We start from the raw sequence: 22,823 nt of genomic DNA, 5'->3' as shown, positions 1-22,823 counted from the left end.
TTAGAACCCATGAGGACTCTGTCAGATACCTCAGGTGCCTCTAAGCCAAGGGGTTTGCAGAGCCTCTACATTCACTTATGCTCTGATCAATGGGAGAAGTGAAGCCTTGTTTGATATGATAGTCTTATATGACAGATCTTGAAAGAAAGATCCTAAACTTTGAGGGGGTCTCACAACCTGGATTCAAGTCCTGGCTCAACACCTCCCAGTCTGCAAAAGAGGCTAATCCACTTTTATTGAGCAGGAACATGAAGATGAAGTGTGATGATAATTTGAGGAATATAGTAAGTACTCATTAAAAACTGTTCTTACTAGCACTGTTTGGTTTAATGACTGGCTTTTAGCACCTCATTTGAATTGTATAATTTTGTGGAGAAACTCCTCATCAAGATGCTGATAGCTAGAGACCTCGCTATCTCAACCTTCTCATACTTAATGGGAATTAGGTGGGGAAGGGTAGCTTCTTTCAAATATCCCCTAAGCAGGAAAGGTAGTCCATTTCCCTGCCACTGAGGATACTTTGTGTAGTTGATTTCATCTGGGTATTTTGTTTCTAGGTGCTGGATGGTCAGGACCTGCTATTGTTTCATTTTCTGAAATGAGATCTGTATTAGTCTCCCAGTGGGTGGTGATAAGGGTTTATTAAATATATATTTGAGGAAACAACTATTTCTTGAATTATCATAATCAGTGAGTGTCAGTAGAATGTATCTCAGCACAGTTTGAAAATGAAAGAATAATATAGCAGGAGAATGTTGGTTCATTTCTGCCTTGGAAATTCCCTAAGGGGTCGGTGGACCTCAAAGTGCCGTCCCTAGAACTTGTTCAAAATGTGAAATAGGCTCAGCCCCAGGCCTGCTGAGTTAGAACTCTTGGGGTAGGGCCCAGTAATCTTAAGTAAGCATCTTTTGTGATGCATCTCAGTTTTGAAGAGCCCCATCTTCAAAGATTTGGGTGGCTCGTAGTATCTCCTGGAAATTTTAAGTAAAATTTTCATGTGTGCAAAATGATGAGCACAACCACAGAGAATTAATGAGAAAGTAATGAATGATCCAATTCTATAAGAGACTGAACACAGTCTCAGTTGATCTACCTTCTAAATTTTGCATGTATATTAAAATTTTGTAAAATGAATTACTGTGTAAATCTATCAGGAAACTAGCTTTTTAAAGAAAAAAAAATTAGGTGGCAAATTCTTTTGTAAAGTTAAAACTCTGATTTATCTGTTTTGTAAGCAGATTTTTATGTATTGAATTTTCTTAGGAGAAGGTAGATTATATCTGGTAGCTTTATGCATTGGAAATGCTTCTGAAGAAATATTTGATTAGTTGATATGGGAGTCAAAATATGCTAGGTTGTAGAAAACAGAAAATTTCCATTTTTACTGTAAATGCCTTTAAAATGGAATCTGATACTTTTCCCATAGTTTAATTTCCCAAGCTCTTTTTTCCCCCTTGAAAAACATGGTACAAAGAAAGGTGAAGTGGAGTGGTATACTGGTTAAGAATATGAACCAGTGCACTTGGCTCTCACACTTATCAGCTGTGTGACCTTGGGCAAGTTCCCTACTCCTATAGATGTTCAGGTTGTGGTCCAGCTTCTCTAGGCTAGTATTTCTTAAACTATAGAGTGCATCAGTATCACTTGGCCAAGCTGGTTGGAGCACAGATTGTCTAGGGACAGAGTCTGAAGCAGTGTTCCCTTGCTGGTGTCACTGCTTTGGCTAATAGTACAATTTTAGGTTGGGCTGAGGAGAATGGCTGGTTTCTGTGTTCCATGACTACCGTCTAGAAATATGGCAGGAGGGCAAGTCACCAACTGGTTTAAGAGGCCACTTACTAAGAACATTCTTATGGTCAAGGAAGAGACTGTGCCTTCCTTCTGAACAAAAGCAGATGATACTAGGAGGTATCTCTGTAATACTTTGTCCTTCAAGGTTGCATGGACCAAGTGCATGCACAGTAACCTTTTCAGCACTATACCAGTGCAGAAGATTTGTGTCTTTAAAATATGTATGAAATTGTTCCAACAAATCAATTAACAATTGTATATAATACAACAGTTTCTTTAAAAAGACTTGTAAATTATAATTTCACATTTAAAATATTATTTTGAGTTGAGATTCTAACTTATTGCAATTAAGTTACGAAGGGAAAAATAGAGAAGTAGAGTAAAGGCATTTGCAGGTTGGGTCATTAGGCCTTGTAGTAGAAAAATGGAAGCTCCTATGACTAGGATTCTAGCTGTGATCTCTTTCATATTGCTTATAGTATAGTATAAAATGTCCTAATAACAATTATAATAGCTAACACTGAATGAGTGCTTACCATGTAGTAGGTACTGGTCTAAGCACTTCCCATTTGCCAGTTCATCTGATATTCATAACAACTCTCTGACATAGATACTAGTCTTATTGCTGAGAGGAGGGTTGAGTTATTTGTCCAAGGTCAGAGAGCTGGTCAGTGATAGAGCCAGGGCTCAAATGCAGGGTGTCTTTCCTGAGAGCCCATGTTCTAAAGCTTGTTCTGTATCAGCTCTTGTTTCAGAATGATTTCAGCTCTGGTTTTCAGTGCTCAGTATCTCTGTGACTTGGTCAGGTAGATCCTGTGTCCAGGAGACCAGGACACCTCACATGGAGCCCCTCCTCTGGCTTGTGGCACACACAGATGCCCCCATTGCACTCTCATTGACTACCTAACTGTGACCAGCATCTGTACATCTCTTGCCACATTATGTTCTTTAATTGAATTCTCCTTTTGCCTTGGAATGTTCTTCCAACTTTTCTTGGGAGACTATTCATTTTAAATCTGTGTATAAACCAGGCCACCTGCCACATAGGGGTCAAAGCAAATAAAATGGAGCCTTTTTCTCTCACCCATCTCTGGGACCCCTGGAGCCTTCTCACTTTAGTCTCACCCTTGCTCTTATCCAATTCATCATTTCACTGTCTCACTTCTCTGTGGGTCTTACCCTTGTTTCTGCCTTCATGCTGGCCTCTCGGACTTGGAGGTAAAAATCAGCTCTCCTCATTTGCCACTTAATTCCTGGTAAAGACTTCATTTGGATTGGCTTACTAAATCTTCTTCTGAGCCACTTCAGGGAAACATCCATCCCAGATCCACTTCTGGCCTATTGTGGTCCCATGCAGGAGATGGCAGTGAGACAGACATTTAGAGTCTCATTCACACAAGGTTGCTAAAAGAACTTAACCTCACCTCATGCCCTCCCAGGTACATGAGCATTTCAGTAGTGGCTCTGCCACGGGCCGTTGGTTTATTTCAGGCAGAAAACAGGCTCCAGGAAGTTCAAGCTCGAGGCATGTTTCCTAGAGCCCTTCAGTTCACACCTATTCTAACATGCACAAGGCATCACTAAGGCTGACTCTTAATATATTCTTCTAATTAATGGAAAGAGGAAACAATCCAACATCACGATTTAAATGATGTTTTATTGAATTAATTTTTCCTGTAGGGATTCTCTGACAGAAGGAAGAGACCTGGCAGAGCAGCAGCCTTTTCTAAAACCTTTCAAGTCAGGTGCTCACAAAACCTGGAAATGGAAACCGATTGACAAATTACATCCAAAGTTCCAATCTCTTTTGTTTGTTCAGGTCATTCAGGATATCATTATCACCTTAATGGAATTTTCTTATTTCTATTTGCAGATCCTTTTGTGTGCACTTTGTAATCTGATTTGAAATGGAGGGGGAAGAAACCCTCCTTCATTTTCATCTTTTCTGAAAGCTCACAGGCCAGAAGTGTTGAGCCAAACAGATTTATTGGCTATCATGAAAGAGATGCCCTTTACTTTTTCATTTCTGCTGCCTCTAATTCTTTGACTTCCATTTTTTTCATTTTCATTTTGTCAATTAATTGTAACTTATCCATGTTCTGGCATGAGCTCAGGTCAGAAGATCTTACAGGTTCCTGTAGTTGAAGTAAGAAACTGAAAGTTAAAATAGAAACTGAAAGTTAAAATCCAGTTGCAAAGTATTTGGGGATAACTCAGGCAAGAAAAAATATCTTTAATTTTAACTGTATTTAAGTATGTGCCTTCTCACTCCATCAAAGTAGTTAAACTGACTGTAAGTTCACTGCAAAAGAACTTAATTTTTCATTCGATTTTACCGAGAGAGAACATTTTTATAGCATTGTGATTCAGGAATGATCATTTCATTCGCAAATGGTGTGTTTTAGGCAGTAAACAAATATTTTCCAGACCACAAAGATAAGTTTAGGCAAGGCTCAAATCATCCACTGCTAAATTTGGAGCCCAATTTCAAACAAGTTGGCTGTGTTTCTTTATGGTGTAATATGGCTGTGATAGGAGGTGGAAATTTTATCCTGTGCTAGCAATGATAAGAGGGAGCAACAGCCTTAACAAGGGTTGATCAAAGGTCCCAATCAAATCCCATGTCTGCAGTCTTAGAAAATTACAGCTCATATAACAGATCTTATAGAAAATCTTTTCATTTCTATGAATTTCACTATCAGAGAATTTCCTTGCTACTCTATTTGGTTTTCTTCCTCCCATAAGTAATTACTTTTTATTTTAAGTGACAGAATCACTTTAATTTTGCATTTTTTCATCTTTATATAGACCTTGGCAAAGATTAATCTGTCCAGAATATTCTGGGTAGTTGGCTCCCATGATTCAGAATTGTAAATGGGATACAGCAGGCAGCTTGTCTTTCTCTTGCCTTCTAGGCTTATTTGAATGTAAATTATATAACAAAACAGTGTTTCCTTGCATCTCCTAGGTCCTCATTAAAAATAGAGAGAACTACCCTCTGAGTTGCTATACTTTCATCAGTAAACTCACCACTGCCCTGTTGGGCTTTGGGGTTTAGGAAATCCTGATGCTGTGGGGGAAAAAGCCTATACAAAATTCATCCATAGCCAGTTCCTCCTCTTAGCCATTTCCCCCATCTCCTCATGTCTCTCCTCTCATAGCTCACAGTCTCTTTCCTCTTGTTGATCCCCTCTTTGCTTTTCCTTTTGCAAAGCCAGATTTTTTTTTCTGTATACTTTTCTTTCCCCTTTAGGTTAGAGTTTCTTTTCTTTGGGCCCCAACTCCCATTACCACTCCTCCAATTTGTTTACCCCTTTAAAAGGGGTAAACTTTGTTTCCTTCTTTAAAAGGAACAGAGATGATGCTGTGAAGGGGTTAAAATGCGTTTCCTTCTTTAAAATGAATAGAGATGATGCTTCAACTAGTGTGGTCTGGCATGAACTGGATTGATTTTAAGACTTCAGTTAAAATCACCTCCCATGCTGTGCCCCTCCCCAGTGAGCAGATTGCTGCCATTTAATTAGTCTATTTCCTTTTCCTTACACATGTACTAAGGTGTGTGTGTGTGTGTGTGTGTGTGTGTGTGTGTGTGTTGGGGGAGGCAAAATAGGCAAAGAGGGAATGCTGCATGAGAATGATAACACCATATCTTTGGGGCACAAAATAAATGGGTCAGGGCCCTCAGGGTAGTCACTGGCCCTTGGTACAGTCACTCAGTCGTCTCAGACTCTCTGCAATCCCATGGACTGCAGCACACCAGGCTTCCCTGTCCATCACCAACTCCCGGAGCTTACTCAAACTCATGTCCATCTAGTTGTTGAAGCCATCCAACCATCTCATCTGCTGTTGTCCCCTTCTCCTCCTGCCTTCAATCGTTCCCAGCATCAGGGTCTTTTCCAATGAGTCAGTTCTTCCCATCAGGTAGCCAAAGTATTGGAGATTCAGCTTCAGCATTAGTCCTTCCAATAAACATTCAGGAATGATTTCCTTTAGGATGGACTGGTTTGATCTCCTTGTAGTCCAAGGGACTCTCAAGAGTCTTCTACAACTCACTTCAAAGTATCAATTTTTTGCCTCTCAGCTTTCTTTATTGTCCAACTCTCACATCCATACATGACTATGGGAAAAACCATAGCTTTGACTAGATGGATCTTTGTCAGCAAAGTAATGTCTCTGCTTTTTAATATGCTATCTAGGTTGGTCATAGCTTTCCTTCCAAGGAGCAAGCATGTTTTAATTTCATGGTTGTAGTCATCATTTGCAGTGATTTTGGAGCCCCCCAAAATAAAGTCTGTCACTGTTTCCATTATTTCCTAATCTGTTTGCCAGAAGGTGATGGGACCAGATGCCATGATCTTCATTTTTTGAATGTTAAGTTTTAAGCCAACTTTGTCACTCTCCTCTTTCACTTTCATCAAGAGGCTCTTTAGTTCTTCTTCCCTTTCTGCTGTAAGTGTGGTGTCATCTGCATATCTGAGGTTAATGATATTTGTCCTGGCAATCTTGATTCCAGCTTGTACTTCGTCCAGCCTGGCATTTCAAATGATGTACTCTGCATAGAATTTAAATAAGCAGGGTGACAATATACAGCCTTGACGTACTCCTTTCCCAATTTGGAGCCTGTATGTTGTTCCATGTCCGGTTCTAACTGTTGCTTCTTGACCTGCATATAGATTTCTCAGGAGGCAGGTAAGGTGTTCTGGTATTCCCATCTCTTGAAGAATTTTCCACAGTTTTTTGTGATCTACACAGTCAAAGGCTTTGGCATAATCAATGAAGAAGAAACAGATGTTTTTCTGGAACTGTCTTTGCTTTTTTGATGATCCAACGGATGTTGGCAATTTGATCTCTAATTCCTCTGCCTTTTCTAAATCCAGCTTGAACATCTGGAAGTTCATGGTCCATGTACTGTTGAAGCCTGAATTGGAGAATTTTGAGCATTACTTTGCTAGTGTGTGAGATGAGTGCAATTGTGCAGTAGTTTAAGCATTCTTTGGCATTGCCTTTCTCTGGGACTGGAATGAAAACTGATCTTTTCCAGTCTTGTGGCCACTGCTGAATTTTCCAAATTTGCTGGCATATTGAGTGCAACACTTTAACAGCATTATCTTTAAGGATTTGAAATAGCTCAACTGGAATTCCATCACCTCCGCTAGCTTTGTTCGTAGTGATGCTTCCTAAGGCCCATTTGACTTTGTATTCCAGGATGTCTGGCTCTAGGTGAATGGTCACACCATCGTGGTTATCTTGGTTATGAAGATCTTTTTTGTATAGTTCTGTGTATTCTTGCCACCTCTTCTTAATATCTTTAGCTTCTGTTAGGTCCATACAATTTCTGTCCTTTATTGCACCTATCTTTGAACGAAGGTTTCCTTGGTATCTCTAATTTTCTTGAAGAGATCTTTAGTCTTTCCCATTCTATTGTTTTCCTCTATTTCTTTGCATTGATCAATGAAGAAGACTTTCTTATCTCTCCATGCTGTTCTTTAGTACTCTGCATTCAGATGGGTATATCTTTCCTTTTTCTCCTTTGCCTTTAGTTTCTCTTCTTTGCTCAGCTATTTGTAAGGCCTACTCAGTCTAATATGTTTATTTGCTCTTGGGGTAAATGGCAAGAGGAAAACCTTTCATCCTCTTCTTTGACCTCCTTTGTTTTCTTTTTAGTCTGTCTTCTTTCTCCTAATCAACCACAGAGATACCTCTCTTAAAAGCATGGGCTAAACCTTTGGGTAATGCCCTAATTTGTACCCTCTTGAAAATGCTAGAGACAGAGAGTAACTTCCCTCCTTGGACATCACACTTAATGACTTCACTCTGAGGTGCTTTCTGCTTTTGGGAAGTGACCCAACCCAACAGAAACCATCTCTTTCCTTCACTTTTCCCTGAAACCCCAATCTCACATAGTTACATATTATGTCCTTACAGAATTTTAGAATTTGAAAGCAAAAGTACAGATTATTTACAACTTCAATTTAGAAGCAAGGATATTGACAATAAATGTGAAGTATTTATTTATTTGCCATCCCTCAGGAAATTGATAATAATTACAACAACTATATTTCCTATCTAACACTGAGACTCATAATCTGACAATAACAGTCAACAGCAACAAAGAAGCAATGATAACAATAATCACTGCTGTTAATTGATTATTTATAACACCAGGCATTGTACAAGGTACATTGCATCTTATTTGATCCTCCAAGCAACTCTCTATGGGGTAGATTATTATTTTTAACCCAAATTTTATAGATAGTAGAGGCTCAAACAGAAATCTGCTTCATGAATTAAAATAGGGCAGAGCTAAGTTGTAAATCTGTCTTTCTAATTCCAAAATCTGTCCCCTGCACAGTGGAGGTACTAGAGCTATTGTGTTCATCTGGTTATTGGGAGTTGATTTTTAGCATCTTTTACCAAATCATTGTTCAGTAACATCACGTTAGTAGCTTGAAATCAGCCATAATAAAGCATTTACATCATGTAAATTGGCAAAGGCAACAGACGAGGGCATGGAGAGCTTATAGTTGTTACCACTTACCAACACACCATCACCTATATATATTTTTATAATATTGCCCTTTTAACAGTGGAAAGACATTTTTAAACATTGTGACATTCCTAGAAAATCTGGATCATCTGATCCTTATCGTGCTGGTGGGAAAACCCAAAATAAAATTCAGATGTCCACACATTTCTCACTTGGTGCTCTTTTTGTCATCTCCTGCTGGAATTTTTTTCTGTGGTAAATCTTAAATCCACCAGCTGTGTGTTAGACAAGGAGCATTTGGTGGAAGGAACAGAAGCCCATTCAGTATACTGTAAGCTGATAAGACATATATGGGGGAGATGTGGGGCTATCCATCTCACAGAGCTTCACCGCAGGGAGTGTGGCCCCCTGAGGAAGTGGAAAGGCAGTCCTGAGCACCTTACCTCATCACTTCAGAACCCCTGGGGTCCTGTCATTGCATGCCTCTCTAAGTCCTTGTCTGTAGAACAGCCTTTTCTGTTTCGATGTGACTGTCAACACCCTGACTCGTCCAGGTTCTTGTGCCAGGCAGGCACAGCTAGACTCAGTGTTTTGATCCATTTCCCATTTTCCAGGAGAGAAATACTTCTCAGCCCAACATGGGTAAGTTGTTCGATCAGCTTGGACAGCTGAAAACAAAATGTGTTATAAGTGTGGCTGCAGGAAGTGAGGTTTCTCTAAGGAGAGAAGACAGGAGTGAATGAGGAGAAGATACGTGTCTTTAGCACAAAGACCTGGCTTGGGAAGGGCTTAGAATCAGGAGGAAGAAAGACTAGGTTGTAAACAATCTGAGGGCAGAATCTGGGTTTTACTCATTTCTAAATATCTGATACATTGCCTCAAACTTGGCATTTTATAGGGAATAAGAGTTGAAAGAGAAAAAGTGGCACTTGTGGACAAGAATACATTTCTCCAAACCATAAAAAAGAAAAAAAAAAAAACCCCTATCAGAAACCTGTCAGTAAGAGAAATGAAGGATAGGAAATATTCTATAAACAAAACCATTCTGGTGTTCAGTGCAGATTGATACCAGAGAGATCTACCGTGGGTCCACATTGGCTATCAAGGGACTTATTTATGCTGTTGTTTCCAACATCCAAATGTGACCTTCCATTGGAGTCTAGTTAAACATACAACATTTTCAAAGTCCCTCCCACATCGCTTCATTCCCCCCTCCCCTTACAAGGTTATGGCTAAAAGCAGAACCAGTCTAAAAATAATCATTTCATGAAATTACATGCAAATAGAAGAAATCATACTCAAATTAAGGAAAATGACCATGTTTTTCATAGTCAATCTTTAGAAAATGGCTTTTAAAATAAGTGTTATACCATCCTTAACTTTTTATGGTTAATGAGGAGCAAAATATGTGCCCCCAGGATCAAGAGCGCTAGAGTTCAAATGATTAGTGCAATTGGAAAAACTTCTTAGCCTGCATATTGAACTTAAAATCTCATAAGAAAGGATTTTATTTGTGCTTTTAGAATGTTACTGCCTAAAGCCTTTACTTGTCCTAGAAAGTATTATTAAGATTAAAAATAATTGCACAAAAGCCAATTTAAATTTTCCAAGATCAGGAAGAATGATGGTGTAGTCTGCAGGTTTGAATTTATTTTATCCTCCTTCAGTGTCTGAATTTATTGTTAATACTTTATCTTTGAAATGCTATAAATCTGATATAATCAACTGTTAATTTGGGAAGGACTGATTATCCACACAGCACAAGCTGGAATCAAGATTGCCGGGAGAAATATCAATAACCTCAGATATGCAGATGACACCACCCTTATGACAGAAAACAAAGAGGAACTAAAGAGCATCTTGATGAAAGTGAAAGAGGAGAATGAAAAAGCTGGTTTAAAACTCAACATTCAGAAAACTAAGATCATGGCATCTGGTCCCATCAATTAATGTCAAAAAGATGAGGAAACAATGGAAACAGTGACAGACTTTATTTTGGGGGGCTCCAAAATCACTGCAAATGGTGACTGCAGCCATGAAATTAAAAAATGCTTGCTCTTGAAAAAAAGCTATGACCAACCTAGATAGCACTTTAAAAAGCAGAGACGTTACTTTGCTAACGAAAGTCCATCTAGTCAAAGCTATGGTTTTTCCTGTAGTCATGTATGGATGTAAAAGTTGGACTATAAAAAAAGCTGAGTGCTGAAGAACTCATGCTTTTGAAGTGTGGTATTGGAGAAGACTCTTGAGAGTTCCTTTGACTACAAGGAGATCAAACCAGTCAATCCTAAAGGAAATCAGTCCTGAATATTAATTGGAAGGACTGATGCTGAAGCTGAAGCTCCAATACTTTGACCATTTGTTGCCAAGAGCTGACTCATTGAAAAAGACCCTGATGCTGGGAAAGATTGAAGGCAGGAGGTGAAGGGGACAACAGAGGATGAGATGGTTGGACGGAATCACGGACTCGATGGACATGAGTTTGAGCAAGCTCTGGGACTTGGTGATGGACAGTCCATGGGGCTGCAAAGAGTTGAACATGACTGAGCGACTGAACTGATTATCCATGCTGAGATTTACTTATAGTACATTTTGCTTTCACTTCCATGTAAACGTAACCTTTTCTGCTTAAGCAAGTCCTCTAGTGACATTATCACCATCTCACTAAGTTCATTCTTACATGGAATTGCAGCCTGTTGGAACTGGGAGGTATGTTCTGGTTGATTTGTTAAGATAAAATAAAACAGTCAATTGCTCTTGTCTTTCTAATTTCTCGGTCTTTTTCTCTTCCTCTTTTCCCCTCCTTTTCCTTGCCAGGTGTGAGACAGATGGTCATGCAACAGAGAATAAATCAGGGGCCACTATAATCCAGCTGATGCTTTTCTTCAGTGGTACCAATAGCGCTGCATTTACCTGGCTATCTATTGGGCCCAGGAGACCTTAGCAGCAGGGAAAGGTGGGGACATACATTGCACTGACTTTTCCCCCCGTGTGCACTCGAATGACTGTGCACATAGTTAAAATGCTGAGACAAATTAGTAGCTGTTGATAAATATTTATTGGTTTGAGTTGCTTAGCACTTAACTACTCCCCTCATCTGGCTCCTAGAGTTCCAACTCTGGGGTCTCCTGGACCTACACCACAATCTGTAGGATTGATACTTGGCACAGAAAGGGGTCTTAGGACTTCTTTTATGCTTTTTAAAACCACTCTTTCTTGTTTGTCTTTATCTTATGTTCAATCTAGCCTAGTCCATATGTGTTTTAGAACATTGCCCAAAAGTATAACCCCAATAATATGCATGGTTGTTCAGTACTAAATCCAATTCATCTCTTTTAAGGTTCTGAAGAAAGAGTTGGCCAGGAGGTCAGGGAAATATCCCTGCCCAGCCCCTGCTCAGATCATCTGCTTCTTGTGTTTTGTTCTGACGTGGTCATTATTTCAGCTTGAGTGCTTTCCATTGCAGGTGACAGAATAGCTAATCCACACGTCTCTGCTTCATGTGATTGAACACCTACAAGAAAGGGATAGGGGGTGGCTTGACCCTGGGCTCATGTGATGTCATCAGGGTTTAGCCAATTTTTCTTGTTTTGGCCGTACTTCCTCAAGCCTGGCTTTGTAGTGAAATCTACATGTTCTCAGGTTCACTAGAGCAGCTCTCTCTGTTATCTCCAGAGAGAGAGAGAGAGAGAGAGAGACAGACAGACAGACAGACAGACCAGGAACATTTCTCTCATGTTTCCAAATGAATCTTAGAATTAACTGAGTCTTTTGGGCCCTCGTGGACTTGACCATCCAGAACCAATCGCTGTGGCTATGGGAATGGCTGATTGACTTAACCCAGGTCATGTGCTCCACTCCAGTATCTGGGGTTATAGTTGCTTCACTGAAAATACATAGACTGCAGTCAGAGAGGGTTTCTCAGACAAAGGGATTCTCACTTTTTCCTTGATGGTGGTAGATGCTGACAAGTGTGTGTTCTACAGTCAAGTCACTGATTCACTTCTTTATTCCTTGTTATTTATATCCTATCTCTACATGAACAGCTTTTTCTATGCATAGTTTTATTCTGTTGAGAATTTTCATCCTCTCACAAATATAGACCTTATTTGTAAAACTTTATAAGCTGTGTCTCTATGTTCTTAATTTGCTACTGTGCATGTGGCACAATGACAGAGACCTTGTCTGTCTGCTTCTCTGTTTTCTCCCAGTACCTAGCAGGTACTCAGTAAATGCTTATTGACAAAAATAGGGGTTTGTTCTCCTTTGGAGCACTGTCTGCAAGAGGTGTGCATGCACCTCATTACCCAGAATGCTGCTGCCTCCTATGTCCTCTGTTTCCAGGCTGCACTGGAGGTGGTGATAGGATGGTTTTGTTGACAACCTTGGTATTTGGTTGGAAGAACACACTTCCAGGAAGGGGTACTTGAAAAGTGTTCTCTTGAAGTGGAAATCACTGACTCTTTTAACTTCCTACGTCTCAGATACAGCAGATACTCCTCTTTTTCATAGTTCCTCTGGCGTCACGTACCTGTTCATAACCACTGTCTATGAGTAACTGTCACATGGCCCTCAGATCCATTTGTAAAAGGAATAGCTTTCTGGTGGCACTGATGGTTTTCTGAACTTGAGGGCAGGAAGTAAAATGGGACCTTGTGCTTCCAAACCTCTTGTTAGTAAATACCACTATATCTGGGGCTTTCCTGAGTCAGTCTTCCTGTTTGATATGTCATTCTTCTCTGTAGCAATCATAGGGAAACAGAGGAATTCTGAACAAGGCTTGTGATTTCCATCCATAGGTGGGGAATTCATGGAGGTTTTTTTGATTTCTGATTGTGTAGCTCCCCAATTGTCAGCTCCACAATGAGCAGTCAGGTGGCAACTCCAAGGTCTCTTTCCTTGATGAGTAGCATCCCTTCCCTGCACATGGCACATCCTAGTCCACACTCACACACCGCTTTGCTAGCTCCTTTGATATTGAAAACAGCCTTGTGAGGTAGCCAGGGGCAGGGATTGGTATGCTCATTTTACCAATACATAAACATAAGATTCAGGCAGATGTTACATGATTTGCCCAAACTCCTCAAAGGTATACAGAATTAGGTCCAACTCAGGTTTCTAGACTCCTAGCCTAAGAACTTTTTCATGGCTTGGCTTTTTCAGACTTGGGTGTCTTATTTCTAGAGTTGATCTAAGCTCCTGAAAGAAGGATCCCTATTGACATTCAGTCTGTAGCACTAATGGCATCTCATCTAGATGTCTATGCATCTATACTGGGGTTTCAGCTGCAAAACTGGAAATGAGGAGCAGAAAGGTTCACCAGAAGGTTCTGTTCTGCTTGATCCCAGAGAAGACCCATTCTCAGCTTGGCCATCATCAGTTCAGTTCAGTTCAGTCACTCAGTAGTGTCCAACTCTTTGAGACCCCATGAATTGCAGCACGCTAGGCCTCCCTGTCCATCACCAACTCCCGGAATTCACTCAAACTCACATCCATCGAGTCGGTGATACCATCCAACCATCTCATCCTCTGTCGTTCCCTTCTCCTCCTGCCCGCAATCCCTCCCAGCATCAGAGTCTTTCCCAATGAGTCAACTCTTCACATGAGGTGGCCAAAGTATTGGAGTTTCCACTTTAGCATCAGTCCTTCCAAAGAACACCCAGGACTGATCTCCTTTAGAATGGACATGTTGAGTCTCCTTACTGTCCAAGGGACTCTCAAGAGTCTTCTTCAACACCACAGTTCAAAAGCATCAATTCTTCGGCACTCAGCTTTTTTCACAGTCCAACTCTCACATCCATACATGACTGCTGGAAAACCATAGCCTTGACTAGACAGACTTTCTTGGCAAAGTAACGTCTCTGCTTTTAATATGCTGTCTAGGCTGGTCATAACTTTCCTTCCAAGGAGTAAGCGTCTTTTAATTTCATGGCTGCAGTCACCATCTGCAGTGATTTTGGAGCCCCCCAAAATAAAGTCTGACACTGTTTACACTGTTTCCCCATCTATTTCCCATGAAGTGATGGGACCAGATGCCATGATCTTAACTTTTCTGAATGTTGAGCTTTAAGCCAACTTTTTCACTCTCCTCTTTCACTTTCATCAAGAGGCTCTTTAGTTCCTCTTCACTTTCTGCCACAAGGTTAGTGTCATCTGCATATCTGAGGTTATTGATATTTCTCCAGGCAATCTTGATTCCAGCTTGTGCTTCATCCAGCCCAGCATTTCTCATGATGTACTCTGCGTCTGCATGTAAGTTAAATAAGCAGGGTGACAATATACAGCCTTGACGTACTCCTTTTCCTATTTGGATCCAGTCTGTTGTTCCATGTCTAGTTCTAATTGTTGCTTCCTGACCCGCACACAGGTTTCTCAAGAGGCATGTCAGGTGCTCTGGTATTCCTATCTCTTTCAGAATTTTCCACAGTTTATTATGATCCACACAGTCAAAGGCTTTGGCATAGTCAATAAAGCAGAAATAGATGTTTTTCTGTCACTCTCTTCCTTTTTCCATGATCCAGGGGATGTTGGCAATTTGATCTCTGGTTCTCTGCCTTTTCTAAAACTAGCTTGAACATCTGGAAGTTCACAGTTCACGTATTGCTGAAGCCTGGCTTGGAGAATTTTGAGCATTACTTTACTAGCATGTGAGATGAGTGCAATTGTGCGGTAGTTTGAGCATTCTTTGGCATTGCCTTTCTTTGGGATTGGAATGAAAACTGACCTTCTCCAGTCCTGTGGCCACTTCTGGGTTTTCCAAATTTGCAGGCATATTGAGTTCAGCACTTTTACAGGATCGTCTTTCAGGATTTGAAATAGCTCAACTGGAATTCCATCACCTCCACTAGCTTTGTTTGTAGTGATGCTTTCTAAAGCCCACTTGACTTCACATTCCAGGATGTCTGGCTCTAGGTCAGTGATCACACCATCGTGATTATCTTGGTCATGAAGATCTTTTTTGTACAGTTCTTCTGTGTATTCTTGCCATCTCTTCTTAATATCTTCTGCTTCTGTTAGGTCCATACCATTTCTGTCCTTTATCAAGCCCATCTTTGCATGAAATGTTCCTTTGGTATCTCTAATTTTCTTGAAGAGGTCTCTAGTCTTTCCCATTCTGTTGTTTTCCTCTTGCATTGATTGCTGAGGAAGGCTGTCTTATCTCTCCTTGCTATTCTTTGGGACTCTGCATTCATATGCTTTTATTTTTCCTTTTCTCCTTTGCTTTCCACCTTCTCTTCTTTTCACAGCTATTTGTAAGGCCTCCCCAGACAACCATTTTGCTTTTTTGCATTTCTTTTCCATGGGGATGGTCTTGATCCCTGTCTCCTGTACAATGTCACAAACCTCTATCCATAGTTCATCAGGCACTCTATCTATCAGATCTAGTCCCTTAAATCTATTTCTCACTTCCACTGTATAATTATAAGGAATTTTATTTAGGTCATACCTGAATGGTCTAGTGGTTTTCCCTACTTTCTTCAATTTAAGTCTGAATTTGGCAAAAGGAGTTCATGATCTAAGCCAGTCAGCTCCCAGTCTTATTTTGCTGATTGTATAGAGCTTCTCTATTTTTGGCTGCAAAGAATATAATCAACCTGATTTTGGTGTTGGTCATCTGGTGATGTCCATGTGTAGAGTCTTATCTTGTGTTGTTGGAAGAGGGTGTTTGCTATGACCAGTGCGTTCTCTTGGCAAAACTCTATTAGTCTTTGCCCTGCTTCATTCCATATTCCAAGGCCAAATTTGCCTGTTACTCCAGGTGTTTCTTGACTTCCTACTTTTGCATTCCAGTTCCTTATAATTAAAAGGACATCTTTTTTGGGTGTTAGTTCTAAAAGGTCTTGTAGGTCTTCATAGAACCGTTCAACTTCAGCTTCTTCAGAGTTACGGGTTGGGGCATAGACTTGGATTACTGTGATACTGAATGGTTTGCCTTGGAAACGAACAGAGATCATTCTGTCGTTTTTGAGATTGCATCCAAGTGCTGCATTTTGGACTGTTTTGTAGACCATGATGGCTACTCCATTTCTTCTAAGGGATTCCTGCCTACAGTAGTAGATATAATGGTCATCTGAGTTAAATTCACCCATTCCAGTCCATTTTAGTTCGCTGATTTCTAGAATGTCGATGTTCACTCTTGCCATCTCCTGTTTGACCACTTCCAATTTGCCTTGACTCATGAACCTACCATTCCAGGTTCCTATGCAATATTGCTCTTTTCAGCATTGGGCCTTGCTTCTATCACCAGTCACGTCCACAACTGGGTATTGTTTTGGCTTTGGCTCTATCCCTTCATTCTTTCTGGAGCTATTCTCCACTGATCTCCAGTAGCATATCCATCTGCAATTCAAAGCCTGACTACTGATCATCTTCCATGTCTGTCATAAGTGCTGTGTGCTCTATCTTCCTCTCTTTGTGTGACTTTTAGGCCAGTTTGAATGAGAGAGATGTATACCAATGCATTCTTCTACCCTACAGCCTAAGGTTATTGACATCAAGGAAGACAAGTTGATTCATTTATCTTTAAATCTTTTACCTTGTGTGTAAGTATTAAAAAACACATTACTAAAAATTTTTAAAGATATCTTTTATTCTCTTTATACATATTTGGCAGAGTTGTAATAAGCATGCACGTTTGTATGAGATACTTTCCACTTAATTTTATTTTATAAGCATTTTTATCATTTCTACACAGTCAGCATTGAGCACCTGCTATATGCCAGGTGCTAATCTAGGATGCTTTCAATGGTCTATTTAGTCATTGGACTATGATTTACTCAATAATTTATTTATAGATATATTACCCCCACTTCCCCCACTATTATAAATAAAAGTGCAGTGAATATATTTGGACTCGCAGGTTTATTTTTTTACATTTTTCTTAGGAGTAATTTCAGTAAGTAATATTGCTGGATCAAAGGGCATGAATATCTTTATAGTCATTAGTATTTATTGATAAACTGCTTTTCAGAAAGGCTATTTAAATTTACAATGCTATCAATATTGTAGGAAAAAATCCATTTTTCTTGACCCTTATCAGGATCTGATTTTATTATTAAAAAAAGAAGCTAAAAAATGGTATTGTGATTTTTTTTTTAACTTGGATTTTGTTGCTTAAATTGGGAAGGGTGAACGTTTTTGCAAATTGTGTTTTCTAACTTTGTGAATCATCTGTTTTCTTTTACAACAGTGGGTTTGTAAATTGTGTCACTGCAGGTCAAATAACCACAGCCACCAAGATCTTGAAGGTGACAAACCCTCGCCTGTCACAGTATCGGTTCCTTCCCCGTCCTTCGTCTTTCCCCTGTCGCAGGCTAATAGGACAATGGCATTTGTTGCATCTATTTCCAGAAAGATGTTAATGGTCTTCTTTCCTTCTGCTTTGACAAAACAGCTGTGAAGGAGCCAGGAAGCCCGCATGCAGGAACTGCTGCAGGGAAAAAAACCTACAGTGGCAGGAAATTACCCTAATAGGGTGAAAATTAAGAAACGACTCTTGGCACAGCCTGTTTCCAGGAAATGGGTGGTACTTTCACGCCTTAGCAATTATTCTCTTAGAATCAATTTGGTGGCTCTTTAAAAAAAAATTAGATTTGAACCTGAAGGGGGTTAAAGAGAAAAGGATAAAAGCTTGGAAAATATTTAATTTTGTTTCATAAAGAAATTATTCTCATCTTCCCCATTGAGTAGAAAAGGCAGTTCTTTGAAACTTTTTTTTGGTCTTTCCTATTTTGTGCAAAATTATCTCATTTTAGGTTATACATTTTGGAGCTCAGGCAGGCAGTAGACACCTGCAGAAGGAAAGGACTAATGCTTTTGTATTCTTCATTTGTAGAAAAAATATCAGGGATGTTAAGCCACTGATTGGCGGTAGTGTTTGGTGGCCCACAGGATGGTGGTCCTGAGGCTGGGAGATGGGCTGAAGGATGCACAGTGGCCACTGCTTCGATAGTCAGTTGAGAGCCAGGTGTGTTTGCATCTACCTGCTTCTGTGTCAGGAGTGCAGAGCCCGAGTCTCTTTGTGCTTTCTCTCCCCATCCCCTGATTACTTTCTTGCATCTCTACCATGACAACTTATATAGAAAAGGCTCCTCAGTCGTCTCTATTTCATCTCCCTCTTTTTGCTTTGGTAAGTCTTGGATTGATTGACTAAGGCATCTGGCAGGCACTGAAAAAATATTCTCTTCTATGAAAAATATTTACTTGTTTATTTCATTTATTCTCTGCACCTTTTTGGCACCTAATAACCTAAAGACATTAAACATGGAATCGGCTTTTATTTAGTTTCAGAAGACATGACCTGTGTTTGGTTGTTCAAAGGTATAGATCTCTTATGGAAGAGAGTGACGTAGAAACAAAACTGGTGAACTCTTTGAGGCAGGATGTACTTGCTTATCTCTGTGAGTCTTCTTCATTCTTGGCACAGAAGAGATGCTTGGTACCTGGTTGTTGAGGTCAGCACCTTGAAGGGCAGCTTCTCTTTCATTCCCTGAAGCTTCACTCTGAGGATAAGTAGACAGCTATTAATGTACTCAGCAGGGGTAATTTGATTTTAATAAATTCATAAATTCATAGAAATGCTGTCCTTTCATAGCATCACCAGTTACAGCATTTGAAGAGATCTTGGAGTTTAGTTCCTCTAAACTTCAGAACTGAGCTAAAAAAAGTCTCAAAATCTAGAAACAATGGATAACACTAACAAGATAGGATTTGATAGGGATTCAGTCAACGTTTTATACATTTTTTTGAATCTATCCTGTGTGAAAGGGTAGTTGAGAATGAGTTTGCAAAAATGCATAAGACCCAGTCCTTAGTGTCAGTTTTTTAAGAAATAACAAGAGTAGATACAGGCTGGCATCAATATTGCAAAAGAAAACATTAATTATACTTATTTATTCATTTGTTCATATACTCAATTGTATGATTCACTTACTGACAAAGTCAATTGAGCATATAACATAACAGGCACAGTAGACGATGGTGAAGATCTGTCCAAATAGAAAAGACCTGGGGCCTTTAGTCAACCAGTCTGGCTTGAATGTTTCCATTGATGGGCTGCTCTTTACCTCACTGAGTGAGCCATATATTTTAAAACAGATCGCTAGAAATTGTAATTAAATACTAACTTTAATACAGTGGTCCTAATTCTAGCATATAAAAGCTATGGAAAAATTATAATTTCTTTTTATCTTCTAACCCTGCAAATAATTGTCTGGAGCTCCTGCTTATTTTTAAAACTTTAAGCATCATCTCCTCTGTGAAGTCTTTCTGAAACTCCCCGGGAATTTTTTCTTCTCCTTTATTACTACAAGCATGTAGTTCTAAAACTTACCGTGTTTTAGGACACCCTAGGGAATAATTCACAATATAGATTCTAGAGCTATACTCCAGTATATTCATAAAGCTCCTTAGAAAATCCTGAGGCCGGTTTTTCACACTCCAGCCCTTGTTAACTGCTGTGCAGAGGAGATGAACTTGCATTGTGGAGCACCTACTATGTGCTTTAGTGCGGTCTAGTTTGGTTATCATATCTATGCATTTTTATTGTTCTGTAAATATCTCCATTATCACTTATCGAATTATAACTTAGCTGTTTCATGATCACTTAACTCTCCATTCTCCACATACTAAAAAGTTTTCATTCATTTTTGATATTCCCTAGGATTTACCACAGTGTGTTGTCCCTTAGTGACCGTCCAGTGAATGAATGAGTGCAGTGGCAGAGAAAAGCTCAACATGAACATTTGTACCATACTCTGAGGTAGGAAAACTGAACCAAGTGTTTCAGAAAGGCTCTAAGTTACATCTTCATTACTGCATCAAGGCTGGAGTGCTAGAGGGAGAAGTATATTACCCTGGAAGTTGAGAAACCTGGCCAATAGTCACAGCTTGGCCACCAAGTCACTGCTGGGGCCCAAAGTTTTATCCTTTGTAAAGAGAAGGGATTTGCCAGAGCACTATATTTGCCTAATCTGTACACTATAAGCTGGGCTTCCCCGATGGCTCAGCAGGTAAAGAATCCACCTGCCAGTGCAGGAGACACAGGAGTTGCAGGTTTGATCCCTGGGTAGGGAAGATCCTCTGGAAAAGGAAATGGCAATCCACTCCAGCATTCTTGCCTGAAAAAATCCCATGGGCAGAGAAGTCTGGTGAGCTACAGTCTAATGGGGTTGCAAAGAGTCAGACACGCCTGAGCAACTCAGCACATGCAATCTGTTGGCTTTCTTCTAGCACTTCAGTGTACTTACACTTTCTGATATGATATCAGCTTCTGGACCAGGATAAAGAGGGGAGTGATGGAGAAAGGCTCTTGGCAGGGAATTGTAAGGTACGAACCCCTGTGTTTAGTGGTCTCGTGTTGTAGCTGGTGGAATGAAGCATGTTCAAAAACTCTTCTCTCTCCCTTTATTCACACAGAAGGAGTGAGACAGGGAAGGTGGATTTTTCAACTAAGTCAGGTCCTTTTGAGATCTTTAGGTCTTCTTTTTCTTCTGTTGGTTATCAGCTCAGTAAAGATTCAGAAGGGACAGCGAGGCCCTCCATTTCAGAGACTTGCTCTCAGTGGTTTGAAGCAGCCACCACCTAATGACTCTGCTGTATTCCTGGAGCCTTGAGTAGCTGTTTAACATTCAGGCTGCATGGAGCCAGTGAGAGCTCCCAGCAGAGAAGGGAATTAACTGTTTGGTGTATTTTAATAAGTGAGTGAGCAAAGATCATGTGAATCGATTATCAATTTGACTAACTTTCTTGCAGGGCTTGTGTAGAAGAATTAAATGCAAACAGACGACATGTTTACCAAAGAGGAATTCACCTTGAAGTGGGTATTAGGATTCTCGAATGTGATTTTTGTAATGCATTGGAGCTTCTTATCCACTTTCCTTATTTCTGTCAAGAACATGTGTTGGAAATGAAGGTGGAAATCACTTAAGTCTGATTAGATCCAGGGCCAGCATACAAAGGGCCTGTTCCTCTGGGTACATTCGAGACCCATCCTACCCTAGTATCTTTCTGTTAGTTCAGAGGTTACTGCCAGAGCCCAGGGCTCTAGGGACACTTGAGGATGATGCTAAGTTGGTAGTGACAGTGGATGGAGTGCCTGCCCTTCAGACTGGTCCAGTTTATTCCATTGTATTTGCTTGAGGAAGACTGGCAAGACCAAAAAGCTGATCTGAACTAATTTTATCTCCAGGACGCTTGCTGCTTGAGAATAAATGGAAAAGAAGACTTGGAAGGAGATTCGACTCTGGTTCTTCCCTTGTCTTCTTCTTTCTTCTCTGTCCTCATTCTTTGCTTTCCAAGAGGGAAGCACAACTTTTTATATATTTATGGCTGGTGAACACTGTTCCCCTGAGAAGTCTGCTTGGGGAGAGATATACTGGACCTGTGAGAGTGGAAGGGACCACACCTTTGGCTAACCATTTTACCTGAGCCAGCATCTAGGAAAATGTTCCCCCTTTGTCCATGGGAACATCTCTGATGGTGCCCAACACAGGTGTGTATTAACCTGCCTGTTACTTACTTCTGTTCTCTGAGCACATTGCCAAACACACAGTGTCTGCTCAGTCATTACTGTTGAATGACTGAATAAATAACTGCTTATAGCTATGAGGTGGTAAACGTCCTTTTTAAAAAATTTTAACTGTTGGGCCTTTCCAGGTGTTCCTATTTCTGAGCTCTGTTGTCAAGTGTTAGCTTTTGAGTGATTGTCCAGTTGAATTTTAAAAGTCCCAAGATCTCATGTTTTATTTCATTATTATTGGGTCAAGAAACTGGAAAACAGGAAGCTTACTGGGCTCAAGGAGAAGACACTGATCTTAATAAAACATGAGAACTGAAGTGACAGTGACATGTTGCATTCTTTATATCTTCAAGAAGTGTATACAGATCACCCAAAGCAGCCAATTCATAGTAAAGTGATGAAAGATTGGAGAAGAGTTTGGAAAAATAATGGAGAGTGGTGGTTGTTTTTACTGATGAGTGAAGTCATAGATGTCCTGTGCAGGGTTGGCTGTGGACGGTGGGAAGGGTCAGGGTTTGCTACCTTCAGTCCTTTTATCAGCATCCTTTGCTGCTGCTGGGGCCCCTCCCCTCAGGTCTTCCAGGTTGCCACATTAAGGCCCCAGAGGCTTGGCTCCATTTCCTGGCTCTTTCCCACCCCATGTGTCAGACTCACTAGACTCGTGCCTGCCTCCCCAGGGGTTGCTTGGTTGACCAAATTGCTTGTATTTGATGAATTAAATTATAGTAAGACCTGAAGGTTTGGTATTTTACTTTCTAGGGTTATTTGCATTTTAACTGGGTACTCATGGACTCCTGGATTAGCTAAAAGAAATAAATTACTGATGCTTGAATTTCCAATAGGCAAGTCGGGGAGGCAGATATTTTTCTCAGATTTCTGTTCCAGTGTCAGCCCTCAAATCATGTGAATGGGCATAGCATATTTCTTTGCTTTCCTCATTTCTGCTGCTTCTTCTGTATCCTTTTCTTCTTTTTCTTCCTTCTTCTGTTCTTCTTTTTCTCCGGTCTGAGTAGACTCTGGAATCAG

The 22,823-nt window shown here is 40.2% G+C and overlaps 1 long non-coding RNA gene across 1 annotated transcript in view; it reads left to right on the top strand.

Moving 5' to 3' along the window:
- Positions 1–22,281, top strand: part of LOC129643557 (uncharacterized) — a 192,871-nt gene extending 170,590 nt beyond the window's left edge. The window contains exons 4-7 of the long non-coding RNA XR_008710386.1: positions 19,941–20,039; positions 20,510–20,606; positions 21,032–21,095; positions 21,468–22,281. This is a non-coding gene — a long non-coding RNA (uncharacterized LOC129643557). The remainder of the gene's footprint in view (positions 1–19,940; positions 20,040–20,509; positions 20,607–21,031; positions 21,096–21,467) is intronic.
- Positions 22,282–22,823: the final 542 nt, after the last annotated feature.

Source organism: Bubalus kerabau, chromosome 2 (genome assembly GCF_029407905.1).
Source record: "Bubalus kerabau isolate K-KA32 ecotype Philippines breed swamp buffalo chromosome 2, PCC_UOA_SB_1v2, whole genome shotgun sequence".
NCBI classification, from domain to species: Eukaryota; Metazoa; Chordata; class Mammalia; order Artiodactyla; family Bovidae; genus Bubalus; species Bubalus kerabau.
This window is presented reverse-complemented; position numbering and strand designations above follow the sequence as displayed.